The 13,299-nt window shown below is 40.4% G+C and overlaps 6 non-coding genes across 6 annotated transcripts; all 6 read right to left on the reverse strand.

Annotated features, from left to right (window-relative positions):
• Positions 1–459: 459 nt before the first annotated feature.
• On the reverse strand, positions 460–568 carry LOC146460263 (U6 spliceosomal RNA). Its single transcript, XR_014857746.1, has one exon. It is a non-coding gene; the product is annotated as a U6 spliceosomal RNA (small nuclear RNA).
• Positions 569–2,652: 2,084 nt separating this feature from the next.
• LOC146460264 (U6 spliceosomal RNA) lies at positions 2,653–2,761 on the reverse strand. The gene has a single exon (XR_014857747.1). It is a non-coding gene; the product is annotated as a U6 spliceosomal RNA (small nuclear RNA).
• A 2,077-nt stretch (positions 2,762–4,838) lies between these two features.
• Positions 4,839–4,947, reverse strand: LOC146460265 (U6 spliceosomal RNA). Its single transcript, XR_014857748.1, has one exon. It is a non-coding gene; the product is annotated as a U6 spliceosomal RNA (small nuclear RNA).
• Positions 4,948–7,039: 2,092 nt separating this feature from the next.
• Positions 7,040–7,148, reverse strand: LOC146460266 (U6 spliceosomal RNA). The gene has a single exon (XR_014857749.1). It is a non-coding gene; the product is annotated as a U6 spliceosomal RNA (small nuclear RNA).
• A 2,100-nt stretch (positions 7,149–9,248) lies between these two features.
• Positions 9,249–9,357, reverse strand: LOC146460267 (U6 spliceosomal RNA). The gene has a single exon (XR_014857750.1). It is a non-coding gene; the product is annotated as a U6 spliceosomal RNA (small nuclear RNA).
• Positions 9,358–11,429: 2,072 nt separating this feature from the next.
• LOC146460268 (U6 spliceosomal RNA) lies at positions 11,430–11,538 on the reverse strand. The gene has a single exon (XR_014857751.1). It is a non-coding gene; the product is annotated as a U6 spliceosomal RNA (small nuclear RNA).
• Positions 11,539–13,299: the final 1,761 nt, after the last annotated feature.

Below are 13,299 nucleotides of genomic sequence, written 5' to 3' on the forward strand. Positions count from 1 at the left end.
TTTACGATCGGGTTTTTAGGAGTTAGAAATACTGGAAAGTTCTCAATGAAAATAAGATACCTTGCTTGTGTGGTGTACGTATGACTTATTGTCTGTTTGCTTCTTTTGTTGATTTGAGGCCACTTTAACGAGTTGTAACTTCCTAGGTTTCCTACTTTTCCCGCCTTTTTTGTTTTGTTTTGTTTTTTTTTTTGTTTGTTTGTTTGTTTGTTTGTTTGTTTGTTTGTTTGTTTGTTTGTTTGTTTGCAACCGGGCATGTTGTCATGAGAAGTTACCAAGTTTCAACAGGAAAGGAGCGGGAGAGCCTGCCACCAGTACTTGTCAACCATGAAGTAAGTTCGTACCAACGCCAAGCCTGGATGCTCACTGGACGATGCTTTAATGACAAGCTTCTCACATAATTGCTCAAAATAATGGACTGGTGAAACCGAGAGAGGTTCAGTTATAACCAAAAAGCAAAAAAATTTGGAACGCTTCACGAATTTGCGTGTCATCCTTGCGCAGGGGCCATGCTAATCTTCTCTGTATCGTTCCAATTTTAGTATATGTGCTGCCGTTAAGCAAGCACGTTTATAGTTAGGTTTACGTTTCCTATATATAAGACAGAGCAGGAAAATGCGCGGGCTTGTGGGATTAGTTTCGACATGCCTGCAGGGCTCGTTGAATAATGTGCCCACGCGCGCATGCGTAGAAGTGAAGGAAACACGTCGTTCACTTAGTCATAAACAACTGTTTGTAATACGTCGGGAGACTTTTCAGACTTTTTCCAAACTTTTTACTTTCAATCGTAGTTAGTTAAAATAACTTGATGAACTGATAAACGGTTTGAAAGTGACCTTGAACTCTGTTTGAGTTTATGTACTGATAGTATTAAAAACATGACTGGTTTTGATAAATATATATTCAAGATTTCATTAAAAAAAATCTACCGACATTGTTTTTAATAATGCCTAGAAAAGCCATTAAAATGAAGGGTTTTTAATCAAAGTCGTATAGTTTAATGGGCTAATGTCTCCGTGTACTGTAGTTTTTGAATATGCGAGACCTGTTCAGTGGGTACGGGAGTCAGAAAACATGATGAAACTTCGGAGCGTTTATTAACGAACAAAAGAATTGCTCTTCAGATGCCTTATCAGGTAAATCTTGGTGCGTCTTCTTTTCCATCTTCTGTGTGACTACAACCTGAGAAAAGCAAATTTAAGATTTATGGAGGACGTGCGGAACCGATGACTGACCGGCTGCCGGTTTGTGCCCGTGGAACACCGTACCAACCAATTTAAGAGTTCGACCACACTGATTTACGCACAAAACGAGTCAGAATTATACATCGCGAATTATGATAAAATAGCGAGAATTTTCATATGAGCTTTTCCTATTTATTGCCACTGAGCATGTGGCCTGGTGCGTTTGCTTTACTCAGGAGCCGCTTGTTTCGGGGGGGCCTTGGCTTAGCTTTTTCCGTTGAACTCAGTTTTGAGGTTTGATCATCAGGTTCAGCTTTTTCTTATCAACTTAAAGGTAACAGCCGTGTGGTAATTTTTGTGAAAAAAGATCGTCTTTTTCTACCCTAGCCTTTTACACTCGTAGTTGTAACACGGAACAGGCACTTTCCTCCCAAAACGTTTGCATGACGTCGCCTTCGATGCTGCGATGTCACATTTCAGCGGTATCATGTGATGGACGTGCGCTCTGTGTCACAATTTTCAAAATGGCGGCCTTGTGTGCGCTTTTGGGATGGAGAATTTTCAATACCTCACCCTATATACTGCTGATGAATGCGGGATACTTCATTTTGGAAACAGAACTTTGTGAAATGGCCAGGTCTCTTCTTTACAGGTTTTACAAAGGTACGCCAAGAAATTTTACGCAAGTGTCTAAGCTGAAGCTCTGTATAGCGTGTTGTATACCTTCGTATACCGATGATCACATTTTGCAACTTACTCTTAGGTTTTTTTTGTTTTCGTTTTTATTTTAACTTTACCTGACTATTTGTGGCTTTTAGTCTAAACGTGCACTTACGAGTTTTTCTGCGCTTTTGCTTAATTGACCTTGTGTGTGCTGTCGGCCTTTGTCTAAAGCTTTACTTCTGATTGTGGGCCTGTCTAAACACAGGCGGCCCAAGCTCTAGCCGTGAGCGATGATCATCTTGCGTATTAGCGGTCACGGCGCAAATATAAGAGTTTGTATGGGAATATTTACGATCGGGTTTTTAGGAGTTAGAAATACTGGAAAGTTCTCAATGAAAATAAGATACCTTGCTTGTGTGGTGTACGTATGACTTATTGTCTGTTTGCTTCTTTTGTTGATTTGAGGCCACTTTAACGAGTTGTAACTTCCTAGGTTTCCTACTTTTCCCGCCTTTTTTGTTTTGTTTTGTTTTTTTTTTGTTTGTTTGTTTGTTTGTTTGTTTGTTTGTTTGTTTGTTTGTTTGTTTGTTTGCAACCGGGCATGTGGTCATGAGAAGTTACCAAGTTTCAACAGGAAAGGAGCGGGAGAGCCTGCCACCAGTACTTGTCAACCATGAAGTAAGTTCGTAGCAACGCCAAGCCTGGATGCTCACTGGACGATGCTTTAATGACAAGCTTCTCACATAATTGCTCAAAATAATGGACTGGTGAAACCGAGAGAGGTTCAGTTATAACCAAAAAGCAAAAAAATTTGGAACGCTTCACGAATTTGCGTGTCATCCTTGCGCAGGGGCCATGCTAATCTTCTCTGTATCGTTCCAATTTTAGTATATGTGCTGCCGTTAAGCAAGCACGTTTATAGTTAGGTTTACGTTTCCTATATATAAGACAGAGCAGGAAAATGCGCGGGCTTGTGGGATTAGTTTCGACATGCCTGCAGGGCTCGTTGAATAATGTGCCCACGCGCGCATGCGTAGAAGTGAAGGAAACACGTCGTTCACTTAGTCATAAACAACTGTTTGTAATACGTCGGGAGACTTTTCAGACTTTTTCCAAACTTTTTACTTTCAATCGTAGTTAGTTAAAATAACTTGATGAACTGATAAACGGTTTGAAAGTGACCTTGAACTCTGTTTGAGTTTATGTACTGATAGTATTAAAAACATGACTGGTTTTGATAAATATATATTCAAGATTTCATTAAAAAAAATCTACCGACATTGTTTTTAATAATGCCTAGAAAAGCCATTAAAATGAAGGGTTTTTAATCAAAGTCGTATAGTTTAATGGGCTAATGTCTCCGTGTACTGTAGTTTTTGAATATGCGAGACCTGTTCAGTGGGTACGGGAGTCAGAAAACATGATGAAACTTCGGAGCGTTTATTAACGAACAAAAGAATTGCTCTTCAGATGCCTTATCAGGTAAATCTTGGTGCGTCTTCTTTTCCATCTTCTGTGTGACTACAACCTGAGAAAAGCAAATTTAAGATTTATGGAGGACGTGCGGAACCGATGACTGACCGGCTGCCGGTTTGTGCCCGTGGAACACCGTACCAACCAATTTAAGAGTTCGACCACACTGATTTACGCACAAAACGAGTCAGAATTATACATCGCGAATTATGATAAAATAGCGAGAATTTTCATATGAGCTTTTCCTATTTATTGCCACTGAGCATGTGGCCTGGTGCGTTTGCTTTACTCAGGAGCCGCTTGTTTCGGGGGGGCCTTGGCTTAGCTTTTTCCGTTGAACTCAGTTTTGAGGTTTGATCATCAGGTTCAGCTTTTTCTTATCAACTTAAAGGTAACAGCCGTGTGGTAATTTTTGTGAAAAAAGATCGTCTTTTTCTACCCTAGCCTTTTACACTCGTAGTTGTAACACGGAACAGGCACTTTCCTCCCAAAACGTTTGCATGACGTCGCCTTCGATGCTGCGATGTCACATTTCAGCGGTATCATGTGATGGACGTGCGCTCTGTGTCACAATTTTCAAAATGGCGGCCTTGTGTGCGCTTTTGGGATGGAGAATTTTCAATACCTCACCCTATATACTGCTGATGAATGCGGGATACTTCATTTTGGAAACAGAACTTTGTGAAATGGCCAGGTCTCTTCTTTACAGGTTTTACAAAGGTACGCCAAGAAATTTTACGCAAGTGTCTAAGCTGAAGCTCTGTATAGTATACCTTCGTATACCGATGATCACATTTTGCAACTTACTCTTAGGTTTTTTTTGTTTTCGTTTTTATTTTAACTTTACCTGACTATTTGTGGCTTTTAGTCTAAACGTGCACTTACGAGTTTTTCTGCGCTTTTGCTTAATTGACCTTGTGTGTGCTGTCGGCCTTTGTCTAAAGCTTTACTTCTGATTGTGGGCCTGTCTAAACACAGGCGGCCCAAGCTCTAGCCGTGAGCGATGATCATCTTGCGTATTAGCGGTCACGGCGCAAATATAAGAGTTTGTATGGGAATATTTACGATCGGGTTTTTAGGAGTTAGAAATACTGGAAAGTTCTCAATGAAAATAAGATACCTTGCTTGTGTGGTGTACGTATGACTTATTGTCTGTTTGCTTCTTTTGTTGATTTGAGGCCACTTTAACGAGTTGTAACTTCCTAGGTTTCCTACTTTTCCCGCCTTTTTTGTTTTGTTTTGTTTTTTTTTTGTTTGTTTGTTTGTTTGTTTGTTTGTTTGTTTGTTTGTTTGTTTGTTTGTTTGCAACCGGGCATGTGGTCATGAGAAGTTACCAAGTTTCAACAGGAAAGGAGCGGGAGAGCCTGCCACCAGTACTTGTCAACCATGAAGTAAGTTCGTAGCAACGCCAAGCCTGGATGCTCACTGGACGATGCTTTAATGACAAGCTTCTCACATAATTGCTCAAAATAATGGACTGGTGAAACCGAGAGAGGTTCAGTTATAACCAAAAAGCAAAAAAATTTGGAACGCTTCACGAATTTGCGTGTCATCCTTGCGCAGGGGCCATGCTAATCTTCTCTGTATCGTTCCAATTTTAGTATATGTGCTGCCGTTAAGCAAGCACGTTTATAGTTAGGTTTACGTTTCCTATATATAAGACAGAGCAGGAAAATGCGCGGGCTTGTGGGATTAGTTTCGACATGCCTGCAGGGCTCGTTGAATAATGTGCCCACGCGCGCATGCGTAGAAGTGAAGGAAACACGTCGTTCACTTAGTCATAAACAACTGTTTGTAATACGTCGGGAGACTTTTCAGACTTTTTCCAAACTTTTTACTTTCAATCGTAGTTAGTTAAAATAACTTGATGAACTGATAAACGGTTTGAAAGTGACCTTGAACTCTGTTTGAGTTTATGTACTGATAGTATTAAAAACATGACTGGTTTTGATAAATATATATTCAAGATTTCATTAAAAAAAATCTACCGACATTGTTTTTAATAATGCCTAGAAAAGCCATTAAAATGAAGGGTTTTTAATCAAAGTCGTATAGTTTAATGGGCTAATGTCTCCGTGTACTGTAGTTTTTGAATATGCGAGACCTGTTCAGTGGGTACGGGAGTCAGAAAACATGATGAAACTTCGGAGCGTTTATTAACGAACAAAAGAATTGCTCTTCAGATGCCTTATCAGGTAAATCTTGGTGCGTCTTCTTTTCCATCTTCTGTGTGACTACAACCTGAGAAAAGCAAATTTAAGATTTATGGAGGACGTGCGGAACCGATGACTGACCGGCTGCCGGTTTGTGCCCGTGGAACACCGTACCAACCAATTTAAGAGTTCGACCACACTGATTTACGCACAAAACGAGTCAGAATTATACATCGCGAATTATGATAAAATAGCGAGAATTTTCATATGAGCTTTTCCTATTTATTGCCACTGAGCATGTGGCCTGGTGCGTTTGCTTTACTCAGGAGCCGCTTGTTTCGGGGGGGCCTTGGCTTAGCTTTTTCCGTTGAACTCAGTTTTGAGGTTTGATCATCAGGTTCAGCTTTTTCTTATCAACTTAAAGGTAACAGCCGTGTGGTAATTTTTGTGAAAAAAGATCGTCTTTTTCTACCCTAGCCTTTTACACTCGTAGTTGTAACACGGAACAGGCACTTTCCTCCCAAAACGTTTGCATGACGTCGCCTTCGATGCTGCGATGTCACATTTCAGCGGTATCATGTGATGGACGTGCGCTCTGTGTCACAATTTTCAAAATGGCGGCCTTGTGTGCGCTTTTGGGATGGAGAATTTTCAATACCTCACCCTATATACTGCTGATGAATGCGGGATACTTCATTTTGGAAACAGAACTTTGTGAAATGGCCAGGTCTCTTCTTTACAGGTTTTACAAAGGTACGCCAAGAAATTTTACGCAAGTGTCTAAGCTGAAGCTCTGTATAGCGTGTTGTATACCTTCGTATACCGATGATCACATTTTGCAACTTACTCTTAGGTTTTTTTTGTTTTCGTTTTTATTTTAACTTTACCTGACTATTTGTGGCTTTTAGTCTAAACGTGCACTTACGAGTTTTTCTGCGCTTTTGCTTAATTGACCTTGTGTGTGCTGTCGGCCTTTGTCTAAAGCTTTACTTCTGATTGTGGGCCTGTCTAAACACAGGCGGCCCAAGCTCTAGCCGTGAGCGATGATCATCTTGCGTATTAGCGGTCACGGCGCAAATATAAGAGTTTGTATGGGAATATTTACGATCGGGTTTTTAGGAGTTAGAAATACTGGAAAGTTCTCAATGAAAATAAGATACCTTGCTTGTGTGGTGTACGTATGACTTATTGTCTGTTTGCTTCTTTTGTTGATTTGAGGCCACTTTAACGAGTTGTAACTTCCTAGGTTTCCTACTTTTCCCGCCTTTTTTGTTTTGTTTTGTTTTTTTTTTGTTTGTTTGTTTGTTTGTTTGTTTGTTTGTTTGTTTGTTTGTTTGTTTGTTTGTTTGTTTGCAACCGGGCATGTGGTCATGAGAAGTTACCAAGTTTCAACAGGAAAGGAGCGGGAGAGCCTGCCACCAGTACTTGTCAACCATGAAGTAAGTTCGTAGCAACGCCAAGCCTGGATGCTCACTGGACGATGCTTTAATGACAAGCTTCTCACATAATTGCTCAAAATAATGGACTGGTGAAACCGAGAGAGGTTCAGTTATAACCAAAAAGCAAAAAAATTTGGAACGCTTCACGAATTTGCGTGTCATCCTTGCGCAGGGGCCATGCTAATCTTCTCTGTATCGTTCCAATTTTAGTATATGTGCTGCCGTTAAGCAAGCACGTTTATAGTTAGGTTTACGTTTCCTATATATAAGACAGAGCAGGAAAATGCGCGGGCTTGTGGGATTAGTTTCGACATGCCTGCAGGGCTCGTTGAATAATGTGCCCACGCGCGCATGCGTAGAAGTGAAGGAAACACGTCGTTCACTTAGTCATAAACAACTGTTTGTAATACGTCGGGAGACTTTTCAGACTTTTTCCAAACTTTTTACTTTCAATCGTAGTTAGTTAAAATAACTTGATGAACTGATAAACGGTTTGAAAGTGACCTTGAACTCTGTTTGAGTTTATGTACTGATAGTATTAAAAACATGACTGGTTTTGATAAATATATATTCAAGATTTCATTAAAAAAAATCTACCGACATTGTTTTTAATAATGCCTAGAAAAGCCATTAAAATGAAGGGTTTTTAATCAAAGTCGTATAGTTTAATGGGCTAATGTCTCCGTGTACTGTAGTTTTTGAATATGCGAGACCTGTTCAGTGGGTACGGGAGTCAGAAAACATGATGAAACTTCGGAGCGTTTATTAACGAACAAAAGAATTGCTCTTCAGATGCCTTATCAGGTAAATCTTGGTGCGTCTTCTTTTCCATCTTCTGTGTGACTACAACCTGAGAAAAGCAAATTTAAGATTTATGGAGGACGTGCGGAACCGATGACTGACCGGCTGCCGGTTTGTGCCCGTGGAACACCGTACCAACCAATTTAAGAGTTCGACCACACTGATTTACGCACAAAACGAGTCAGAATTATACATCGCGAATTATGATAAAATAGCGAGAATTTTCATATGAGCTTTTCCTATTTATTGCCACTGAGCATGTGGCCTGGTGCGTTTGCTTTACTCAGGAGCCGCTTGTTTCGGGGGGGCCTTGGCTTAGCTTTTTCCGTTGAACTCAGTTTTGAGGTTTGATCATCAGGTTCAGCTTTTTCTTATCAACTTAAAGGTAACAGCCGTGTGGTAATTTTTGTGAAAAAAGATCGTCTTTTTCTACCCTAGCCTTTTACACTCGTAGTTGTAACACGGAACAGGCACTTTCCTCCCAAAACGTTTGCATGACGTCGCCTTCGATGCTGCGATGTCACATTTCAGCGGTATCATGTGATGGACGTGCGCTCTGTGTCACAATTTTCAAAATGGCGGCCTTGTGTGCGCTTTTGGGATGGAGAATTTTCAATACCTCACCCTATATACTGCTGATGAATGCGGGATACTTCATTTTGGAAACAGAACTTTGTGAAATGGCCAGGTCTCTTCTTTACAGGTTTTACAAAGGTACGCCAAGAAATTTTACGCAAGTGTCTAAGCTGAAGCTCTGTATAGCGTGTTGTATACCTTCGTATACCGATGATCACATTTTGCAACTTACTCTTAGGTTTTTTTTGTTTTCGTTTTTATTTTAACTTTACCTGACTATTTGTGGCTTTTAGTCTAAACGTGCACTTACGAGTTTTTCTGCGCTTTTGCTTAATTGACCTTGTGTGTGCTGTCGGCCTTTGTCTAAAGCTTTACTTCTGATTGTGGGCCTGTCTAAACACAGGCGGCCCAAGCTCTAGCCGTGAGCGATGATCATCTTGCGTATTAGCGGTCACGGCGCAAATATAAGAGTTTGTATGGGAATATTTACGATCGGGTTTTTAGGAGTTAGAAATACTGGAAAGTTCTCAATGAAAATAAGATACCTTGCTTGTGTGGTGTACGTATGACTTATTGTCTGTTTGCTTCTTTTGTTGATTTGAGGCCACTTTAACGAGTTGTAACTTCCTAGGTTTCCTACTTTTCCCGCCTTTTTTGTTTTGTTTTGTTTTTTTTTTGTTTGTTTGTTTGTTTGTTTGTTTGTTTGTTTGTTTGTTTGTTTGTTTGTTTGTTTGTTTGTTTGTTTGCAACCGGGCATGTGGTCATGAGAAGTTACCAAGTTTCAACAGGAAAGGAGCGGGAGAGCCTGCCACCAGTACTTGTCAACCATGAAGTAAGTTCGTAGCAACGCCAAGCCTGGATGCTCACTGGACGATGCTTTAATGACAAGCTTCTCACATAATTGCTCAAAATAATGGACTGGTGAAACCGAGAGAGGTTCAGTTATAACCAAAAAGCAAAAAAATTTGGAACGCTTCACGAATTTGCGTGTCATCCTTGCGCAGGGGCCATGCTAATCTTCTCTGTATCGTTCCAATTTTAGTATATGTGCTGCCGTTAAGCAAGCACGTTTATAGTTAGGTTTACGTTTCCTATATATAAGACAGAGCAGGAAAATGCGCGGGCTTGTGGGATTAGTTTCGACATGCCTGCAGGGCTCGTTGAATAATGTGCCCACGCGCGCATGCGTAGAAGTGAAGGAAACACGTCGTTCACTTAGTCATAAACAACTGTTTGTAATACGTCGGGAGACTTTTCAGACTTTTTCCAAACTTTTTACTTTCAATCGTAGTTAGTTAAAATAACTTGATGAACTGATAAACGGTTTGAAAGTGACCTTGAACTCTGTTTGAGTTTATGTACTGATAGTATTAAAAACATGACTGGTTTTGATAAATATATATTCAAGATTTCATTAAAAAAAATCTACCGACATTGTTTTTAATAATGCCTAGAAAAGCCATTAAAATGAAGGGTTTTTAATCAAAGTCGTATAGTTTAATGGGCTAATGTCTCCGTGTACTGTAGTTTTTGAATATGCGAGACCTGTTCAGTGGGTACGGGAGTCAGAAAACATGATGAAACTTCGGAGCGTTTATTAACGAACAAAAGAATTGCTCTTCAGATGCCTTATCAGGTAAATCTTGGTGCGTCTTCTTTTCCATCTTCTGTGTGACTACAACCTGAGAAAAGCAAATTTAAGATTTATGGAGGACGTGCGGAACCGATGACTGACCGGCTGCCGGTTTGTGCCCGTGGAACACCGTACCAACCAATTTAAGAGTTCGACCACACTGATTTACGCACAAAACGAGTCAGAATTATACATCGCGAATTATGATAAAATAGCGAGAATTTTCATATGAGCTTTTCCTATTTATTGCCACTGAGCATGTGGCCTGGTGCGTTTGCTTTACTCAGGAGCCGCTTGTTTCGGGGGGGCCTTGGCTTAGCTTTTTCCGTTGAACTCAGTTTTGAGGTTTGATCATCAGGTTCAGCTTTTTCTTATCAACTTAAAGGTAACAGCCGTGTGGTAATTTTTGTGAAAAAAGATCGTCTTTTTCTACCCTAGCCTTTTACACTCGTAGTTGTAACACGGAACAGGCACTTTCCTCCCAAAACGTTTGCATGACGTCGCCTTCGATGCTGCGATGTCACATTTCAGCGGTATCATGTGATGGACGTGCGCTCTGTGTCACAATTTTCAAAATGGCGGCCTTGTGTGCGCTTTTGGGATGGAGAATTTTCAATACCTCACCCTATATACTGCTGATGAATGCGGGATACTTCATTTTGGAAACAGAACTTTGTGAAATGGCCAGGTCTCTTCTTTACAGGTTTTACAAAGGTACGCCAAGAAATTTTACGCAAGTGTCTAAGCTGAAGCTCTGTATAGCGTGTTGTATACCTTCGTATACCGATGATCACATTTTGCAACTTACTCTTAGGTTTTTTTTGTTTTCGTTTTTATTTTAACTTTACCTGACTATTTGTGGCTTTTAGTCTAAACGTGCACTTACGAGTTTTTCTGCGCTTTTGCTTAATTGACCTTGTGTGTGCTGTCGGCCTTTGTCTAAAGCTTTACTTCTGATTGTGGGCCTGTCTAAACACAGGCGGCCCAAGCTCTAGCCGTGAGCGATGATCATCTTGCGTATTAGCGGTCACGGCGCAAATATAAGAGTTTGTATGGGAATATTTACGATCGGGTTTTTAGGAGTTAGAAATACTGGAAAGTTCTCAATGAAAATAAGATACCTTGCTTGTGTGGTGTACGTATGACTTATTGTCTGTTTGCTTCTTTTGTTGATTTGAGGCCACTTTAACGAGTTGTAACTTCCTAGGTTTCCTACTTTTCCCGCCTTTTTTGTTTTGTTTTGTTTTTTTTTTGTTTGTTTGTTTGTTTGTTTGTTTGTTTGTTTGTTTGTTTGCAACCGGGCATGTGGTCATGAGAAGTTACCAAGTTTCAACAGGAAAGGAGCGGGAGAGCCTGCCACCAGTACTTGTCAACCATGAAGTAAGTTCGTAGCAACGCCAAGCCTGGATGCTCACTGGACGATGCTTTAATGACAAGCTTCTCACATAATTGCTCAAAATAATGGACTGGTGAAACCGAGAGAGGTTCAGTTATAACCAAAAAGCAAAAAAATTTGGAACGCTTCACGAATTTGCGTGTCATCCTTGCGCAGGGGCCATGCTAATCTTCTCTGTATCGTTCCAATTTTAGTATATGTGCTGCCGTTAAGCAAGCACGTTTATAGTTAGGTTTACGTTTCCTATATATAAGACAGAGCAGGAAAATGCGCGGGCTTGTGGGATTAGTTTCGACATGCCTGCAGGGCTCGTTGAATAATGTGCCCACGCGCGCATGCGTAGAAGTGAAGGAAACACGTCGTTCACTTAGTCATAAACAACTGTTTGTAATACGTCGGGAGACTTTTCAGACTTTTTCCAAACTTTTTACTTTCAATCGTAGTTAGTTAAAATAACTTGATGAACTGATAAACGGTTTGAAAGTGACCTTGAACTCTGTTTGAGTTTATGTACTGATAGTATTAAAAACATGACTGGTTTTGATAAATATATATTCAAGATTTCATTAAAAAAAATCTACCGACATTGTTTTTAATAATGCCTAGAAAAGCCATTAAAATGAAGGGTTTTTAATCAAAGTCGTATAGTTTAATGGGCTAATGTCTCCGTGTACTGTAGTTTTTGAATATGCGAGACCTGTTCAGTGGGTACGGGAGTCAGAAAACATGATGAAACTTCGGAGCGTTTATTAACGAACAAAAGAATTGCTCTTCAGATGCCTTATCAGGTAAATCTTGGTGCGTCTTCTTTTCCATCTTCTGTGTGACTACAACCTGAGAAAAGCAAATTTAAGATTTATGGAGGACGTGCGGAACCGATGACTGACCGGCTGCCGGTTTGTGCCCGTGGAACACCGTACCAACCAATTTAAGAGTTCGACCACACTGATTTACGCACAAAACGAGTCAGAATTATACATCGCGAATTATGATAAAATAGCGAGAATTTTCATATGAGCTTTTCCTATTTATTGCCACTGAGCATGTGGCCTGGTGCGTTTGCTTTACTCAGGAGCCGCTTGTTTCGGGGGGGCCTTGGCTTAGCTTTTTCCGTTGAACTCAGTTTTGAGGTTTGATCATCAGGTTCAGCTTTTTCTTATCAACTTAAAGGTAACAGCCGTGTGGTAATTTTTGTGAAAAAAGATCGTCTTTTTCTACCCTAGCCTTTTACACTCGTAGTTGTAACACGGAACAGGCACTTTCCTCCCAAAACGTTTGCATGACGTCGCCTTCGATGCTGCGATGTCACATTTCAGCGGTATCATGTGATGGACGTGCGCTCTGTGTCACAATTTTCAAAATGGCGGCCTTGTGTGCGCTTTTGGGATGGAGAATTTTCAATACCTCACCCTATATACTGCTGATGAATGCGGGATACTTCATTTTGGAAACAGAACTTTGTGAAATGGCCAGGTCTCTTCTTTACAGGTTTTACAAAGGTACGCCAAGAAATTTTACGCAAGTGTCTAAGCTGAAGCTCTGTATAGCGTGTTGTATACCTTCGTATACCGATGATCACATTTTGCAACTTACTCTTAGGTTTTTTTTGTTTTCGTTTTTATTTTAACTTTACCTGACTATTTGTGGCTTTTAGTCTAAACGTGCACTTACGAGTTTTTCTGCGCTTTTGCTTAATTGACCTTGTGTGTGCTGTCGGCCTTTGTCTAAAGCTTTACTTCTGATTGTGGGCCTGTCTAAACACAGGCGGCCCAAGCTCTAGCCGTGAGCGATGATCATCTTGCGTATTAGCGGTCACGGCGCAAATATAAGAGTTTGTATGGGAATATTTACGATCGGGTTTTTAGGAGTTAGAAATACTGGAAAGTTCTCAATGAAAATAAGATACCTTGCTTGTGTGGTGTACGTATGACTTATTGTCTGTTTGCTTCTTTTGTTGATTTGAGGCCACTTTAACGAGTTG

Source organism: Pavona decussata, unplaced genomic scaffold (assembly GCF_977016875.1).
Source record: "Pavona decussata unplaced genomic scaffold, jaPavDecu1.1 SCAFFOLD_214, whole genome shotgun sequence".
Lineage (NCBI taxonomy): Eukaryota > Metazoa > Cnidaria > Anthozoa > Scleractinia > Agariciidae > Pavona > Pavona decussata.